The sequence below is a fragment of the Canis aureus genome, chromosome 10 (genome assembly GCF_053574225.1).
Source record: "Canis aureus isolate CA01 chromosome 10, VMU_Caureus_v.1.0, whole genome shotgun sequence".
In the NCBI taxonomy this organism is placed as follows: Eukaryota; Metazoa; Chordata; class Mammalia; order Carnivora; family Canidae; genus Canis; species Canis aureus.
The window spans coordinates 34,422,162-34,442,514 of record NC_135620.1 but is presented as its reverse complement, the minus strand read 5'-3'; the positions used below and the strand labels follow the sequence as shown (position 1 = coordinate 34,442,514).

At 37.0% G+C, this 20,353-nt stretch overlaps 2 long non-coding RNA genes across 2 annotated transcripts in view; both read left to right on the top strand.

Annotated features, from left to right (window-relative positions):
- The window catches only part of LOC144321641 (uncharacterized), a 101,010-nt gene that overhangs the window by 63,614 nt on the left and 17,043 nt on the right, over nucleotides 1–20,353 (top strand). The window lies entirely within an intron of this gene.
- LOC144321642 (uncharacterized) lies at nucleotides 8,257–13,722 on the top strand. Its single transcript, XR_013387235.1, has 2 exons — nucleotides 8,257–8,448; nucleotides 13,422–13,722. It is a non-coding gene; the product is annotated as an uncharacterized LOC144321642 (long non-coding RNA).

The window sequence follows — 20,353 nt, the reverse complement described above, 5'->3', positions numbered from 1 at the left end:
GTTAAACTGATTATCAGAGTAATGTAGACTTTTGTATTCCCAGTAGCAATGTATTGGAGCTTTATACTTTGGCTAGCTGTTTGTATTGTCTGTGTGTGTCTATATTTATTTTGTATATATATGTGTGTATGAAATATGTTTTTATTACATACAAACTTACATATATAAACATGTATACATGTATTTTATATATATAAAATATATAGCCTGTTAGCCTTTTTAGTATGTATGTAGTGATATCAATTATTAAAGGTGAGGAGCATCTTTGAACAATTATGTAACCTATTTTAATTTGCTTCCTCTACTATAAAATGAAAGTGATTAGAACATTTGTACATAAAAAGAGTATGTGGAAAATTTAATTGTCTTGCAAATAAATGATAAAAGGAATAATTTTAGCTGTCAATTACATTGGGCTATACACATAGAGTTGATAACTTGTTATTTTTGCCTACAAAAGCCTAAGAAAGTGATGCATTTGGGACCCAATGACTAAATACAATTTGAAATACCTGTTTTCTAGAAACAGTATCCAATATGGTACTGGTTTTTATAATCTAAAAAATCAATTCTTATGGACTGAAAAGTGCATCCATCAATTTTGCTAAGAAATAAGAAAGATGTAGAGAAGTAGGAAGGACAATAGGTTTTAAAACCCTAGACCTAGGGCAGCCTGGGTGGCTCAGCAGTTTAGCGCTGCCTTCAGTCCAGGGCCTGATCCTGGAAACCTGGGATCGAGTCCCATGTCAGACTCCCTGTATGGAGCCTTCTTCTCCCTCTGCCTGTGTCTCTGCCTCTCTCTCTCTCTCTCTGTATCTCCTAAATAAAAAAATATTAAAAACAAAACAAAACAAAAACCCTAGATCTATTGTAGAACTGAGTACATTGTGTATAAACAAAGCATTAGAAGATGACCTGAAGATATATGAGTTATATAGGCTATTTCATTATGTGCATAGTTTTGGAGACGGATCACTTTTCTTTGTTTTAAGAACATTATAAAATATTTGCTTTTAACTTTTAAAATAATACCAATAATTTCAAACTAGTCATTTTAGAACATTCTTCTTTTTCTTTGGATCACTTAAAGAATGAATTTGCTTACCTAAAAGACAAAAATAAGATTTGGTTAACTTGAAGCTATAGGAAAAATATCAGGCAATAGAAATAATTGCTATCACCACAAGGTGAAATTTTCAGATTCCTCAGAATAAGCTAACATCGATGACATAAGCTAACATGATTTGTTTCTGAAAGAATGAATTATGGTGAATATTGGAATACTACAAAAATACACTAAACACAAACATTGATTGGTATAAATGTAATTACATAATATCTAATTAGTTTGTTTAGTCTTTTAAGCACAAACTATTTTCCCTCGTATTTTAAATTTTTCGTCTTATTTTCAGATAGTAAATTTTCAGTGTGTTGAAATGCATATAAAACATAGTCAAACTCTATTTTTTAACTTCTATAAAGATCCTTAGTCTCTGTCATTAGGAGGTTTTTAATTTGGCAAGCAATCAGACTTTATTATACACGTAAACTTCTGTATTTAAACACTCAGCCATATGTGTTTGGAACAGGGTCTATTCATGAATTCCTGATCCACAGCAGGAAATAAAACTTGGTTTAATAAAAATTTAGAATTGAACAATCTGATATCACAGATTTTATTTATTCAGAAAAAAAATCCATTCCATTTTAGCTGTCAAAGTAAATATATTTAAATATAATATTTAACATATTAAAAGAATTCAAATTCTTCAAGATGACACCTGATATAAAAAAAATAAATTATAAGCTGTGGTACTGGGGACTCTTGAAGTTAAAATTATGTCACTCTGCAGTTCATAGATATAATAATCCAAAATTCCTCAAAATATTCTTAGCCGATAAAATTGAGAATTATCTGGCAGCCCAGGTGGCTCAGTGGTTTAGCGCCGCCTTCAGCCCAGAGTGTGATCCTGGAGACTTGGGATCGAGTGCCACTTCAGGCTCCCTGCATGGAATGGAGCCTGCTTCTCCCTCTGCCTGTGTCTGTGCCTCTCTCTCTCTCTCTCTCTCTGTCTCTCATGAATAAATAAATTTTAAAAAATGAGAATTATCATAGCCACAAACTGGCCATCATTTCATTTTGTAGACTTGCCTGTGCATGTATTGGACTCTTTATCTACAAATGGCAGATGATTGATCTTACCCTTATAAGATCCTTTAATGAGGAAAGCCAATGGTTTGATTTTTCTCTTTTTAGCCTGACAGGTGTTCCAATGTAACTAATATTCTCTTTTGATTAAGTTTATCTCCATGTTAAAATATGGCATAGATATGTATATATAAAACCATACAGCTTAAATTTTACTGAAATATTCTGCAGTTCTCACTTGTAGAATTCAATTTGTTGTACTAAAAATAGACTCCTGTTTATTAGAATATGTGTTCCAATTTTTTGGTTCAGAAACCTGGTGAAAATTCCTAAATAATGTCATGAAAATGACCCATCCATTCTTTTCTACTATGTGTCTCTCTGCCCGCAGATTGGAGTTACTCATATGTCATTGACTACACAATTCCTACTCCCTACCAACTAAAATGATCAATCTCTCTTTAAAATTTCAGTAGAAACACTATGCAATCATTAGGTGAGAAGAGGATATGTACCATGCAGTAAGTCAGCTGAGTCAGATCTGGTTCTTAATGGTAGTGACAGTGATTGAAGTCTAATTCTTTTCATATCTATAGCCTGAAGGGATTTTAGTGTAGAGGAAGAACAAGAATTTTTGGGTCCTGCATAATGAAATTCAGGCTCTTTCTGTACCATCTGTTAGCTGTGTGAGTTACTCAGTAGGTAAGGCAGTTTTTTAAATGAAATAATAAGATAAGATATATAAAGTACTTCATGAATTATTGACCAGATATGAAATGTTCTTGATTTCTAAACTGTGACAACTAAAATTCTCCATAGAATATTTCCATATTTAGTGCCTATTTTGCCAAAAGTATCAGACCATTAGATTGCAAATTCTTTTGGGCCATGAATCTTGTCATATTTACCTTTGTATTCATAATGAACAGCACCTGTGGGAGAGAAAATTGTATCTTTTCTTTAAAGAAAACTTCCCTTCATTTTTTTCCAGCCATCCTTATATATATTTTTAAAATATTTTTATTTATTTATTCATGAGAGACACAGAAAGAGAGAGGCAGAGACATAGGCAGAAGGAGAAGCAGGCTCCAGGCAGAGACCCTGATGAGGGACTCGATCCTGGAACTCTAGGATTACGCTCTGAGCCAAAGGCAGACACTCAACCGATGAGCCATCCAGGTGTCCCATCTGCCATCCTTATAATGGAATGTCAACTGATATGTATAAAAACAAAATGCCAGTGGATTTGATAACTTTCTTTTCATTCCGAGGCAATTCATGGCCCATGGAGACAAAGCTAAAGAATTCTTGTTCCCCACCTACATTTCCAGGTAATGATTACTAAATTCCAGGAGGTCCTCACTGGTTTCCTCCAAGTAATAATCTGTGGTAAAATAATGACCATCTGTTAGCCATTCTTAAGTGACTTTTATCGTTCTAACAACAATGGCACTTAAGCAGGGTACTGAGCTGTTTCAGGACTCTACAGATATCTGTCAAATAGTTGTCACCTTTTTTCAGCCAACAGGTATGAGGATCCACAGGGTCTGGTCCCTATTATGTCTAATCTACCATCTCTTTTCATCCTCCCCTTACCTACTCGGCTCTAGTCATCCTGGTCTCCTGGAAGTTCCAGGACCACAAACATGGAAAGCATTTTCTTTGGGTCCGGGCTTTGTACTTGCTCTTTTCCCTCATTTCCTTCAGATTTTTGTTCAAATGTAACTCAGTGAAGCCTTCCCTAAATACCAATTTAAAATCTCTGCCCTTAGTATATTCTATTCCTTTCCTCTGCATTGCTTTTCTCCTTAGTACCTATCATTATCAAGTACATCATGTATTTTACTTACTGATATTGCTTGTTTGTTTGTCTGTTTGCCCTATATGAATGTAAGCCCCATGAGAGCTCCCATTTTGTTTACTGTAATAATTCCAGGGTTTAGATCAAAGAGTTTTCCAGCATGGCTCTAATGTTCTATGTTCTAATTTTTAACTGGTTTATAGCATGTAGTTGTGTAGAGTAAAATCTGAATTTACCTAGGCATACAGTATAATCACCTTACCTTACATGGGAATTCTGTTAGTTACATTGGGCAAGGTTAGATACCCAGGAGATATTTTGTTGATATTAGTTCAGGTCATTTGATCATATATCCTATAAATATTTTTCAGACCATAATTCTCATTTTATTCTGAGATAAAACTTGATCATTAATTCAAATGTACATAATGGAAAAACAAAAATTATGGCTTTGGGCAAGTAATCCATCAATTTACTTCCATATGAAATGGTCTTAATTCAGATACTTCCTGTGTTTGGGTCCCACATTTTTTATGAGAATATGTTCACAGCACCATACATAGTATTCAGTGATAACATAATATCAGAACAAGGTTTTTCAGGTTGTATGACAACCACAGTTAATAATTTTCAAACTTATTTGGATTTGGATGCAGGAGATTCAATATTATCAAGGTTATCCCAAGGGGATCCATGGAAAGGCTCAGGGAGCAAAAGAATCTATGAACCTCTGAAATGTTATACAAAACTTTGAACTTCAAATTCTTGTATATGGCTTGATCTTCCCATAGCATAATTTCTTTACCTTTTTCTTTTTAAGTCATCATATTTTCCTTTTTATCCCAAATGTCTCATTTTTTAACAATTTTGTTTCTTGCATATATTAAAATTGACCATAGCTGTATGAACAAACAAATTCTCCAGACCATGAAAATCAACCCTGGGTAGTGTAACTTTTGGTTTCTCTCTCTCTCTTTTTTCAGGAGTACTTGAAATATTAACCAGTACATAAGCATTAATCTTCAAGTCAGGTAGAAGATCATGATGTATATTGGTTCTCTTAGAGTTTGAGTGTTGGGAATTTTAATGTTTGGGTGTCAAAAGCAAAATCAGTGGTGTGGTTATGAGTATTATTAACAACTCCATATTCAGCCCACCCTTCCCTTTTTCAAATTAGAGAATAGATAGAACTTAAACTAAATCTTCAAAAGGTCTAGATGCATATTACCTGTCTTTACTGCATGTTTTAGCTTAGTCATTTTGGCTCAGTCACAAATATTGTTCACAGAAAACCAAGCCATCAGTACAAAACTACTGAAGGGTTGTGTTTGTATACATAAAAAGAAATCAACAGAAAAGCAAAACTTGGAAACATTTGTTTTGTAAAATGTTAAGACCTGTCTACCCAGCACTGATGCCAAGAAAAGGATTATATGGCAGTCACTTACCCTTTACCTACTACAAAGTATCCTCCAATCTATCATGTGGAGAAAAGAGTGTATTTACTTTGCAAACTCTGCTCTAAGAAAATATATGGAATGTACATGCTTTTCTTTCTTAGAGGCACTGGTCTAACATTTTTAAATGTGTTAGGTCAATGAGTCCTCACCAGGTAAAGAAATTATGCTATGGGAAGTATGTCCCAGAATTATCACCATTTTACAGATAAGAGACTTAAACAGAGAGAAGTTAGATGGCTCTCCAGTGTCATACAGCTAGGTAGCAGAGCTAGGATTTGAAACCAGGTGATCATAATTACCACCAGAAAAATCTTTAGGCAAGAAGTAGTTGAATTTTACTCTTAAAGTATACTGGATTTTAGACATTCTTTTGGCAATGTCTACCATAATTTTCACGCTTCTTATTTCTCAGTTTTTTGAAGTTCCCTGACTCTCTCCCATCTCTGATTTTCTATATTCTTCCTTTCAGTAATAAAAGTAAAAACATCCTCTAGAAAAGCTATCCCAAAGTTTTATGCAGAGAAACACTGCTTTCTCTATTTTGTACTACCAAATTTAGTTTTAAAAATCTTCATTTTGATATTCATTGACTAGGCTGAAACAAAATTAATTCTCTTAAAAATATTATATATCTGTTTAAGGTTTTAGCAAGCTTTCAAAGGCTATGTCTGTAAGATATTCCATTTTCTGTAATCCATTTGCTCATAGACTGATTTTGTTCCTTTCCTCTCCACATTTTAAGTTTTGAGTTTCTTAGTCATGTTTTGTTTGACTCTCATTGCTAATTAATGGGATCCCAACCCTTGAGGTTTTAAAAGCCACAGGCTTTCCTATCTAACTGTGAAAGAAATCTCACAAGATAAAAATGAGGAATTACTTATTCTCCCCATACAGCTACAGAAAGGGATATGCTATTTGATATCATAAAGCTTCTTGCAGAAGTTATTTCTAACAACAGTCTCAAGACACACCCAAATAATAAAGATTGTATCTTTGCTTTATGTGCAATTTTTAAGCCCTAACAAGAAGTCTATAATTTTTGTTGCTTATCTTAGTAATATGATGCCCTATTAAAAATTAAAATCTCAAAAAAAAATTAAAATCTCTATTTTATGAAAAGTTTAAGCAGTTATAAGACTTACTTTTTTATTTTATTTATTTATTTATTTATTTATTTTTAAATTTTTTATTTATTTATGATAGTCACAGAGAGAGAGAGAGAGAGAGAGAGAGGCAGAGACACAGGCAGAGGGAGAAGCAGGCTCCATGCACCGGGAGCCCGATGTGGGATTCGATCCCAGCTCTCCAGGATCGCGCCCTGGGCCAAAGGCAGGCGCCAAACCACTGCGCCAACCAGGGATCCCCCCTCACATTTTTTTAATACTATAATGAATCATTAAATTTCTTCTATAATTTAAATTTGAGGAGGAACACAGCTCTCTATTTAGTTAGGCATCATAAACTGGAAATATTTATAAAGCTAGAGAAAGTTGTAATAATTATGAAAAGAAAGAAATATCACTATATAAGATTTTTATGGAAAATCTCTAATATAATAAAATTAAGGTATAATCAATATAGTCTAAATTATGTAATTGGAATTACAGTATAAATGGACACTAGCTGCTAAAGGTAGTATAATGGTAATATAAAAGCTTTAAAAAGGTATATTAATGGTAGCCAATTTCCCTTTTTAAATTGTTTTTATAAGATTTCATTTTAAGATGATATATTTATGGTTTCTGCCCTCTACAAACTCAATAAACATCTCTCTAGATTATGATTTGATGTAACAATTTACTGAATAAATGTATTACATATTCCATATTCTGAGTGCTTTCTCTCTTAAGGAATCTAAATCATATTTACAGAAGTACAACTAATTTTCAAAGTGTTCCTTTGAGGAAGAAGAATAGGTAGGGAAAAAAAAAAGCTTAGAGAAGCAAATCTCATAGCAATGGCTTAATAGAAAAATAACATTTAAAGATGTGGTCTCATATTCTACATTTTGCAACATGGAATAGGGATTTCATTTTATTTCATCTGAAATTAATAACCTATATTAATTATTGATATCCCTGTGACTTAGGCATAATGTAAGGATAAAAAGAAAAGTGTATAAAAGTCTTAAGGAATCACTAGGCTTTAATTTACCAAACACTATTTATAGTAATTTGTGCCCTGTGTGAAATATAAATACTTGGAAGTAGATATAACTCTCTTAAGTACAAGTAATAGAATTACAGTCATTTTTACAGATCTAAACCTATTTATTGGAGTTTTATTTTATGCTCCGTCCTGTGCATATTGCTAGGATGACAGGCATTGAATTAAGAATCCTGGAAACTCTCTGTAGAGGGACACTCCTTAGATAGGAGTGACTGCAACAGAACTATTGAAACCTGCATACTCTTGTATCCTTCCAGTTCATGATCTGCAAGTAACTAAGCATTCATAAGGGTCATGAAACTAGAGTAGAGTAGAGAATATGTTCTTTCTGCAAAGGAAAAGCTTTCCTTTTTGGTGACAAAATCATTCATTCATTACAACTGCTGAATTTGATTCAATAATAATGGAAAGTAAAACTGAATTGCCCAAGTGGATTTTTAACATGTAAAAAAGTCAACAAAAGTGTTCCTTATTAAAGTCACATTCTAAAAGGATGTATTTTTTTATTTAGCAGTATATAATAGAAACTACAATGTTGGTGTGCTCCTCTGTACAAATATTTTTCAACAAATTTTTTTTTCTCAGAAATCTGTGAAGATGATGTAAGGCATATCAATAACTAACAAAAAATGACATAGATGTTTTTTATTTTTTTATTTATGATAGTCACACACACAGAGAGAGAGAGAGAGAGAGAGAGGCAGAGACACAGGCAGAGGGAGAAGCAGGCTCCATGCACTGGGAGCCCGACGTGGGATTCGATCCCGGGTCTCCAGGACCGCGCCCTGGGCCAAAGGCAGGCGCCAAACTGCTGCGCCACCCAGGGATCCCAAAAAACGACATATATTGAACGTCAGTATATCAGCCAGGTATAAAAAAACGAATAGTTTGTGATTCCAATGAACCCAATCTACTAACATTGATAGGGGAAATTTCATTCTGATCTGGAACAAGAAATATTGTCTTGTACCATCTGTCAAAAACATAACTGGGATAAAATTGTAAATGTGGGACATGGAACAAGGAAGGGACCTTTGCTTCATTGGTAATAAGATTTCATTCAGCTCTTTTTATTTTTTTAGCTTTTTATTTATAGTTTAATTTTATTCCAGTGTGCAGTGTTATATTTTGGTAATAAGATTTCATTCAGCTCTTTTTATTTTTTCTTTTTATTTATAGTTTAATTTTTATTCCAATGTGCAGTGTTATATTAGTTTCAGGTGTACAATATACCGATTCAAAATTCCATGAGCAGCCCAGGTGGCTCAGGGGTGTAGCACCACCTTCAGCCCAGGGCCTGATCCTGGAGACCAGGGATCAAGTCCCACATTACACTCCTCTACATGGAGTCTCTCTCTGCCTCTCTCTCTCTCTCTCTCTGTGTGTGTGTGTGTCTCTCATGAATAAATAAATAAAAGCTTCAAAAAAATCTCCCAAAACAAAATTCCATATATTATTGAACGCTCATTAAGTGTACTTTTAATTCCCTTCACCTATTTCACCCATCCCCCACTCCATATCTCCTCCATTAACCATCAGTTTGTTTTCTATAGTTAAGAATGTGTCTTTTGGTTAGTTGGTCTTCTTCCTTTTCCTTTGTTCATTTGTTTCGGTTCTTAAATTCCACATATGATTGGAATCATATACTATTTGTCTTTCTCTGACTGACTTATTTTGCTCAGAATTATACTCTAACTCTATCCGTGCTGTTGCAAATGGCAAGATTTCATTCCTTTAATGGCTGAAGAATATTCCATTCTGCATATATATACACTGCTTCTTTATTCATTCATCTATCAATGGGCACTTAAGCTACTTCAATAGATCAGCTATCGAAAATAATGTTCCAATAAATGTAAGGGTGTGTATATCCCTTCAAATTAGTATTTTTGTTATTCTGAGTAAATATCCAGTAGTGCTATTACTGGGTCAGGATAGTCTTATTTTTAAATTTTTGACAAACCTCCCTGATATTTTCCAGAGTGGCTGCACCAGTTTGCATTCCCACCAAGAGTGCACTAGGGTTCCATTTTGTCTACATTTTGCCAACACTTATTGTTTCTTGAGTTTTTTTTTTTTTTTTTTTTTTTTTTTTTTTTATGATAGGCACACAGTGAGAGAGAGAGAGGCAGAGACACAGGCAGAGGGAGAAGCAGGCTCCATGCACCGGGAGCCTGACGTGGGATTCGATCCCAGATCTCCAGGATCGCGCCCTGGGCCAAAGGCAGGCGCTAAACCACTGCGCCACCCAGGGATCCCGAGTTTTTTTTTTTTTTTAATTTTAGTCATTATGATTGATATGCAGTAATGCCTCATTGTGTTTTTTATTTGCATTTCCCTGATGATGAGTGATTATGAGGATCTTTTCACATGTCTTTGGTCATCTAGATGTCTTTTTTGGAGAAATGTCTGTTCATGCCTTCTGCTCATTTTTTATAATTGGATTATTTGTTTTTTGGGTGTTGAACTTTATAAATTCTTTATATATTTAGAATACTAAGCCTTCATCAGATATGTCATTTGCGAATATCTTTTCTCATTCAGTAGGTTGTCTTTAAGTATTGTTGGTTGTTTCCTTTGCTGTGCAGAAGCTTTTATTTTGATGTAGCCCTAAGTTTATTTTTACTTTTATTTCTGTTATCTCAAGAGAAACATATGATTGATGTCAGAAAAATTATTGCCTGTGCTGCCTTATAGGATTTTCATATCTTTCGATCTCTTTAATCCATTTTGAGTTTACTTTTATGCATGGTTTAAGAAAGTGGTCCAGTTTCATTCATTGCAAGTTGTTGTCCAGTTTTCCCAACACTGTTTGTGGAAAAGATTGTCTTTTTCCCATTGCATATTCTTGTTTTCTTTGTTGAAGATTAATTAACTGTATCATTGTGGGTTTATTTTGGGGCTTTCTATTTTGTTCTACTGATCTATTTGTCTATTTTTGTGACCATATCATACTGTTTTGATTACTATAGTTTTGTAATTGAACTTAAATCCTGGAATTGTGATATCTCTAGTTTTACTCTTCTTTTTCAAGATTGCTTTAGCTATTTGGAGTCTTTAGTGTTCCACAAAAATTTTAGGATTTTTTATTCTAGTTCTGTGAAAAATGCTTTTGGTATTCTGATAGGAATTGTACTGTATCTGCAGATTGCTCTAGGCAGTATAGACATTTTAACAATATTTCTTCCCCCAATCCATGAGTGTGGAATGTCTTTTCATTTATTTGTATAATCTGCAATTTCTTTCATCAATATTTCATAGTTTTCAGATTGCATATCTTTCATTTCTTTAGTTTATTCCTAACTATTTTATTATTTTGGATATAATTATAAATGGGAATAAAAATTCTCTTTCTGATGCTTCATTATTAGTGTATAGAAATGCAACAGATTTCTGTACATTGATTTTATACCCTGCAAACTTACTGAATTCATTTATCAGTTCTAGTAGGTTTTTTTGGTGGATTCTTTTTTTTTTTTAAGATTTTATTTATTTATTCATGAGAGACACAGAGAGAGAGAGGCAGAGACACAGGCAGAGGGAGAAGCAGGCTCCATGCGAGGAGCCTGATGTGGGACTCGATCCCAGGTCTCCAGGATCACACCGTGGGCTGAAGGCGGCCTAAACCACTGAGCCATCCAGGCTGTCCTGGTAGATTCTTTAGGATTTTCTATAGACTATCATGTCATCTGCAAATATGGGAAATTTTACTTCATTCTTACCAATTTGAATACATTTTATCACTTTTTTTTTGTCTGGTTCCTAATACTATACTGATTAAAAAATGGTGAGACTGCACATCCATGCCTTGTTCTTGACTTTAGAGGAAAACCTCTCGGTTTTTTTTTTTCCCCCATTGAAGATGATGTTCACTGTAGGTTTTCCATTTAAGGCCTTTATTATATTGAGTTATGATCCTTCTAAAAGGAACTGAATTGATGTTTTGGTTTTGTTTTATTTATCATGAATGGATGTTGTACTTTGTCAAATGCTTTTTCTGCATCTATTGAAATGATCATGTGGTTTTTATCCTTTGCCTTAGTGATATATCACATTGATTGATTTGTGATTATTGAACTACCCTTGCAGTCAGAGAATAGATCCCATTTGATCATGGTGAATGATTTTTTTTAAGGTATCGTTCTATTCAGTTTGCCAATATTTTGTTAAGGATTTTTACATCTATGTTCATCAGAGATATTGGCCGGTGGTTCTCTTTTTTTGTGGCATTTTTATCTGGTTTTAGTATTAGGGTAATGCTGGCCTCCTAGAATGAATTTAGAAGTTTTCCTTCCTCTTCTATTTTCTGGAAAAGATTGAAAAGAATAGGTATTAAACGTCTTCAAATGTTTGATAGAACTCACCTGTGAAGCCATCTGGTCGTGGACTTTCATTTGTTGGGAGTTTTTGATTACTGATTCAATTTCATTGCTAGTTATCAGTCCGTCCAAATTTTCTCTTTCTGATTAATTTTTGGGAAGTTATATGTTTCTAGGAAGTTATCCACTTCTTCTAGTTTGTCCAATTTGTTGGTATATAATTTTTCATAATATTCTCTTAAACTTGTTTGTATTTCTGTGCTATTTTTATTTTTTCCTCTTTCATTTGTGTTTTTATTTGTGTTCTCTCTCTCTCTTTGAGTCTGGCTAGATGATTATCAATTTTGTTAATCTTTTCAAATAACCAGCTCCTGGTTTTATTGATCTTCATTAATCAGCGTAGTACTAGAAGTCCTAGCCACAGCAACCAGACAAAAAAAAAGGGGGGGGGGGATAAAAAGTATTCAAATAGGTATTTATTGTTTGTTGTTTTATTGTTGTTTTAGTTTCTCTTTTTTTAAAGATTTTATTTATTTATTCATGAGAGACAGAGGGAGAGGCAGAGACATAGGCAGAGGGAGAAGCAGGCTCTTCGCAGAGTGGGACTCAATCCCCAGGCCCTGGGATTATGCCCTGAGCTGAAGACAGATGCTCAACTGCTAAGCCACCCACACATCCTTTGTTTTAGTTTCTATATCACATATTCTTTTTTTTTTTTAAGATTTTATTTATTTATTCGTGATAGACGTAGAAAGAGAGATAGAGAGGGGCAGAGACACAGGCAGAGGGAGAAGCAGGCTCCATGCACCGGGAGCCCGACATGGGACTCGATCCCAGGACTCCAGAACCATGCCCTGGGCCAAAGGCAGGCGCTAAACTGCTGAGCCACCCAGGGATCCCTATATCACATATTTCTGTTGTAATTTTTATTATTCCTTTCTTTCTACCTGTTTGGGCTTTTTTTTTTTTTTCTTTCAGGATCAGTAGTTTTTTATTATTTGTTCTTCTTGGAGAATTTTGTATTTTTAAACATTTTGTCTACGAATATATTTTCTCAAGTACTTAGACAAAAGCACATATCTACTTTGATTATGATCAACAAAGGTAATGAACTTATTATTTACCTGACCAAGTCACTATAATTTGCATTGGATATTTTAAAACAACATATTTATTATTAGCTTCTGAAGCTTTAATATAGATATGATTTCTGATAGGCTTTTACAAATACGGAAAGTAGCTTTCAGGCCCTCTTCTTTTAAGGATCTTTGGAGATTCATAAGAACTACCAGATTTGAAGACTGTAGTTACCATCCAATGAGGATGAAAATTCAGTGACTTCTCCAAAATAATTAACATTAAATTACAAGTCCTGATTATTATTTACTTTGTCACAAAATGGTCCATTGAGTTTTTAAAAGACAGAAAAAGCATTTTTTGTATTTAAATAAGCCTTTTAAAATATAAAGTAAGACCACAAAGCAGTGTGACAGGTTTTCTTCTGTCACTTTTAAACTCTACAGAAGGAAATCCTCAGAACCTTAGAAGTGGCATGGAAATAATCTTCATTTACAATCAGGATAAACTGCATCCAGCCAGAAGTCAAGGGGCCTTGGTTCTAGCTGCCATCCTGTATGATGTGACCTGAACAGGTCTCTCAACTTCTGGAAGCCCTGCCACAGGATGAAGGGACTGACTAATGTCATTCTTGAAGATCTCTTCCAGCTGTTACTGTGTAACGTGATAAAATTAGACTAATGTTCCAAGCTGTTTGGGGTCAGGGATGTTAGAATCTGAATTGAACATACATTACCTTTAAAATTCCTGCTTTTTTGAGTCCTATTCTTAATTTTTTTTTCTTTCTTTTTTTTTTTTTTCTTGTTCTTCCATGCCCTGAAATTTATTTTCCTACTTAACAGCCTTTTCACTGATAGCAATTAAAAAGCTTCTCAAGGATGTATTTCTTGCGGGGGAGGAGCAAGATGGCGGAAGAGTAGGGTCCCCAAATCACCTGTCTCCACCAAATTACCTAGAAAACCTTCAAATCATCCTGAAAATCTATGAATTCGGCCTGAGAATTAAAGAGAGAACACCTGGAATGCAACAGTGAGAAGAGTTCGCGCTTCTATCAAGGTAGGAAGACGGGGAAAAAGAAGTAAAGAAACAAAGGCCTCCAAGGGGGAGGGGCCCCGCGAGGAGCCGGGCTGAGGCCGGGGCGAGTGTCCCCAGGACAGGAGAGCCCCGTCCCGGAGACGCAGGAGCTGCACCAACCTTCCCGGGCGGAAAGGGGCTCCAGGGACTTGGAGCAGGACCCAGGAGGGCGGGGATGCCCTCGGGCTCCCGGGGACACTAACAGACACCTGCGCCCCGGGAGAGTGCCCCGAGCTCCCTAAGGGCTGCAGCGCGCACGGCGGGACCCGGAGCAGCTCGGAGGGGCTCGGGCGGCGGCTCCGCGGAGGGGGCTGAGGGGCGGGAGCGCGAATCCAACAGCGCAGGCCGGGAGCACTGGGCGCCGGGACACAGCCCAGGATCCAGCCTCACCCCGGGACAGGCAGAGGCCGGGAGGGCCCAGGACAGCAAGGACGCTCCTGCCCGGAGCTGAGCAGAGCAGCGGCCCCGCCCTGGAGCCTCCAGGCCCTGCAGACCGAGAGCTCCGGAGTTACTGCCAGAGCTGACTCTAGGGTTGGAGAGCTGGCCGCCGCCACTGGGGTTGTTCCTCCTGGGGCCTCACGGGGTAAACAACCCCCACTGAGCCCTGCACCAGGCAGGGGGCAGAGCAGCTCCCCCAAGTGCTAACACCTGAAAATCAGCACAACAGGCCCCTCCCCCAGAAGACCAGCTAGACGGACAACTTCCAGGAGAAGCCAAGGGACTACACAGAATCAGAAGATACTCCCCCGTGGTTCTTTTTTTGTTTGTTTGTTTTGTTTTGCTTTTTGATTTGTTTCCTTCCCCCACCCCCTTTTTTTTCTCCTTTCTTTTTCTTTCTCTTTTTCTTCTTTTTTTTCTTCCTTTTTTTTTCTCTTTCTCTTTTCTTTCCTTCTTTCTCTCCTCTCTTTTTCTCTTTTTCCCAATACAACTTGCTTTTGGCCACTCTGCACTGAACAAAATGACTAGAAGGAAAACCTCACCTCAAAAGAAAGAATCAGAAACAGTCCTCTCTCCCACAGAGTTATAAAATCTGGATTACAATTCAATGTCAGAAAGCCAATTCAGAAGCACTATTATACAGCTACTGGTGGCTCTAGAAAAAAGCATAAAGGACTCAAGAGACTTCATGACTGCAGAATTTAGAGCTAATCAGGCAGAAATTAAAAATCAATTGAATGAGATGCAATCCAAACTAGAAGTCCTAACGACGAGGGTTAACGAGGTGGAAGAACCAGTGAGTGACATAGAAGACAAGTTGATGGCAAAGATGGAAACTGAGGAAAAAAAGAGACAATTAAAAGACCATGAGGATAGATTAAGGGAAATAAACGACAGCCTGAGAAAGAAAAACCTACGTTTAATTGGGGTTCCCGAGGGCGCCGAAAGGGACAGAGTGCCAGAATATGTATTTGAACAAATTCTAGCTGAAAACTTTCCTAATCTGGGAAGGGAAACAGGCATTCAGATCCAGGAAATAGAGAGATCCCCCCCTAAAATCAATAAAAACCGTTCAACACCTCGACATTTAATAGTGAAGCTTGCAAATTCCAAAGATAAAGAGAAGATCCTTAAAGCAGCAAGAGACAAGAAATCCCTGACTTTTATGGGGAGGAGTATTAGGGTAACAGCAGACCTCTCCACAAAGGCCTGGCAGGCCAGAAAGGGCTGGCAGGATATATTCAGGGTCCTAAATGAGAAGAATATGCAACCAAGAATACTTTACCCAGCAAGGCTCTCATTCAAAATGGAAGGAGAGATAAAGAGCTTCCAAGACAGGCAGCAACTAAAAGAATATGTGACCTCCAAACCAGCTCTGCAAGAAATTTTAAGGGGGACTCTTAAAATTCCCCTTTAAGAAGAAGTTCAGTGGAACAGTCCACAAAAACAAGGACTGAATAGATATCATGATGACACTAAACTCATATCTCTCAATAGTAACTCTGAATGTGAACGGGCTTAATGACCCCATCAAAAGGCGCAGGGTTTCAGGCTGGATAAAAAAGCAGGACCCATCTATTTGCTGTCTATAAGAGACTCATTTTAGACAGAAGGACACCTACAGCCTGAAAATAAAAGGTTGGAGAACCATTTACCATTCGAATGGTCCTCAAAAGAAAGCAGGGGTAGCCATCCTTATATCAGATAAACTAAAATTTACACCAAAGACTGTAGTGAGAGATGAAGAAGGACACTATATCATACTTCAAGGATCTATTCAACAAGAGGACTTAACAATCCTCAATATATATGACCCGAATGTGGGAGCTGCCAAATATATCAATCAATTATTAACCAAAGTGAAGAAATACTTAGATAATAATACACTTATACTTGGTGACTTCAATCTAGCTCTTTCTATACTCGATAGGTCTTCTAAGCACAACATCTCCAAAGAAACGAGAGCTTTAAATGATACACTGGACCAGATGGATTTCACAGATATCTAAGAACTTTACATCCAAACTCAACTGAATACACATTCTTCTCAAGCGCACATGGAACTTTCTCCAGAATAGACCACATATTGGGTCACAAATCGGGTCTGAACCGATACCAAAAGATTGGGATTGTCCCCTGCATATTCTCAGACCATAATGCCTTGAAATTAGAACTAAATCACAACAAGAAGTTTGGAAGGACCTCGAACACGTGGAGGTTAAGGACCATCCTGCTAAAAGATAAAATGGTCAACCAGGAAATTAAGGAAGAATTAAAAAGATTCATGGAAACTAATGAGAATGAAGATACAACCGTTCAAAATCTTTGGGATGTAGCAAATGCAGTCCTAAGGGGGAAATACATCGCAATACAAGCATCCATTCAAAAACTGGAAAGAACTCAAATACAAAAGCTAACCTTACACATAAAGGAGCTAGAGAAAAAACAGCAAATAGATCCTACACCCAAGAGAAGAAGGGAGTTAATAAAGATTCGAGCAGAACTCAACGAAATCGAGACCAGAAGAACTGTGGAACAGATCAACAAAACCAGGAGTTGGTTCTTTGAAAGAATTAATAAGATAGATAAACCATTAGCCAACCTTATTAAAAAGAAGAGAGAGAAGACTCAAATTAATAAAATCACGAATGAGAAAGGAGAGATGACTACCAACACCAAGGAAATACAAACGATTTTAAAAACATATTATGAACAGCTATACGCCAATAAATTAGGCAATCTAGAAGAAATGGACGCATTCCTGGAAAGCCACAAACTACCAAAACTGGAACAGGAAGAAATAGAAAACCTGAACAGGCCAATAACCAGGGAGGAAATTGAAGCAGTCATCAAAAACCTCCCAAGACACAAGAGTCCAGGGCCAGATGGCTTCCCAGGGGAATTTTATCAAACGTTTAAAGAAGAAACCATACCTATTCTCCTAAAGCTGTTTGGAAAGATAGAAAGAGATGGAGTACTTCCAAATTCGTTCTATGAGGCCAGCATCACCTTAATTCCAAAACCAGACAAAGACCCCACCAAAAAGGAGAATTACAGACCAATATCCCTGATGAACATGGATGCAAAAATTCTCAACAAGATACTGGCCAATAGGATCCAACAGTACATTAAGAAAATTATTCACCATGACCAAGTAGGATTTATCCCTGGGACACAAGGCTGGTTCAACACCCGTAAAACAATCAATGTGATTCATCATATCAGCAAGAGAAAAACCAAGAACCATATGATCCTCTCATTGGATGCAGAGAAAGCATTTGACAAAATACAGCATCCATTCCTGATCAAAACTCTTCAGAGTGTAGGGATAGAGGGAACATTCCTCTACATCTTAAAAGCCATCTATGAAAAGCCCACAGCAAATATCATTCTCAATGGGGAAGCACTGGGAGCCTTTCCCCTAAGATCAGGAACAAGACAGGGATGTCCACTCTCACCACTGCTGTTCAACATAGTACTGGAAGTCCTAGCCTCAGCAATCAGACAACAAAAAGACATTAAAGGCATTCAAATTGGCAAAGAAGAAGTCAAACTCTCCCTCTTCGCCGATGACATGATACTCTACATAGAAAACCCAAAAGTCTCCACCCCAAGATTGCTAGAACTCATACAGCAATTCGGTAGCGTGGCAGGATACAAAATCAATGCCCAGAAGTCAGTGGCATTTCTATACACTAACAATGAGACTGAAGAAAGAGAAATTAAGGAGTCAATCCCATTTACAATTGCACCCAAAAGCATAAGATACCTAGGAATAAACCTCACCAAAGATGTAAAGGATCTATACCTTCAAAACAATACAACACTTCTGAAAGAAATTGAGGAAGACACAAAGAGATGGAAAAATATTCATGCTCATGGATTGGCAGAATTAATATTGTGAAAATGTCAATGTTACCCTATCAAAATACCATGGACTTTCTTCAGAGAGTTAGAACAAATTATTTTAAGATTTGTGTGGAATCAGAAAAGACCCCGAATAGCCAGGGGAATTTTAAAAAAGAAAACCATATCTGGGGGCATCACAATGCCAGATTTCAGGTTGTACTACAAAGCTGTGGTCATCAAGACAGTGTGGTACTGGCACAAAAACAGACACATAGATCAGTGGAACAGAATAGAGAATCCAGAAGTGGACCCTGAACTTTATGGGCAACTAATATTCGATAAAGGAGGAAAGACTATCCATTGGAAGAAAGATAGTCTCTTCAATAAATGGTGCTGGGAAAATTGGACATCCACATGCAGAAGAATGAAACTAGACCACTCTCTTTCACCATACACAAAGATAAACTCAAAATGGATGAAAGATCTAAATGTGAGACAAGATTCCATCAAAATCCTAGAGAAGAACACAGGCAACACCCTTTTTGAACTCGGCCATAGTAACTTCTTGCAAGATACATCCAGGAAGGCAAAAGAAACAAAAGCAAAAATGAACTATTGGGACTTCATCAAGATAAGAAGCTTTTGCACAGCAAAGGATACAGTCAACAAAACTCAAAGACAACCTACAGAATGGGAGAAGATATTTGCAAATGACATATCAGATAAAGGGCTAGTTTCCAAGATCTATAAAGAACTTCTTAAACTCAACACCAAAGAAACAAACAATCCAATCATGAAATGGGCAAAAGACATGAACAGAAATCTCACAGAGGAAGACATAGACATGGCCAACATGCATATGAGAAAATGCTCTGCATCACTTGCCATCAGGGAAATACAAATCAAAACCACAATGAGATACCACCTCACACCAGTGAGAATGGGGAACATTAACAAGGCAGGAAACCACAAATGTTGGAGAGGATGCAGAGAAAAGGGAACCCTCATACACTGTTGGTGGGAATGTGAACTGGTGCAGCCACTCTGGAAAACTGTGTGGAGGTTCCTCAAACAGTTAAAAATAGACCTGTCCTATGACCCAGCAATTGCACTGTTGGGGATTTACCCCAAAGATACAAATGCAATGAAACGCCAGGACACCTGCACCCCGATGTTTATAGCAGCAATGGCCACGATAGCCAAACTGTGGAAGGAGCCTCGGTGTCCAACGAAAGATGAATGGATAAAGAAGATGTGGTTTATGTATACAATGGAATATTACTCAGCTATTAGAAATGACAAATACCCACCATTTGCTTCAACGTGGATGGAACTGGAGGGTATTATGCTGAGTGAAGCAAGCCAGTCGGAGAAGGACAAACATTATATGTTCTCATTCATTTGGGGAATGTAAATAATAGTGAAAGGGAATATAAGGGAAGGGGGAAGAAATGTGTGGGAAATATCAGAAAGTGAGACAGAACGTAAAGACTGCTAACTCTGGGAAACGAACTAGGGGTGGTAGAAGGGGAAGAGGGCGGGGGGTGGGAGTGAATGGGTGACGGGCACTGGGGGTTATTCTGTATGTTAGTAAATTGAACACCAATAAAAAATAAATTAAAAAAAAAAAAGGATGTATTTCTCAAAATTTGCTTTTATATTTTTCTAGACCTGTTGCTTTAATTTCTCCAAGATCTCTTCAGTGGTTGTGGATGCTAATAGCTTCACCACTTTTTTACGAGATTCACCACCCTCATCCAAAACCACTTACTCTTCCTAGCTCCAGGACCTTGGACAGGTACCAAAAGGGCTTGGCATGAGCGTCTCCTTCCGAAGTGGGGGCTGAGATGGCCGTGCTCACAGCTTCTGCTCTCATGTCTGTCACAATGTTTTGTTTGGACCCGGGTTTGGCATGGATGGCTATGGTGACACCACCTCTGGGGTCCACCACCACAGGACCTAAGCCAGGAGGTGTCCTCTTTAGCTCCTGGCTCTTGCCCTTGTTTGTTGCCCCAGC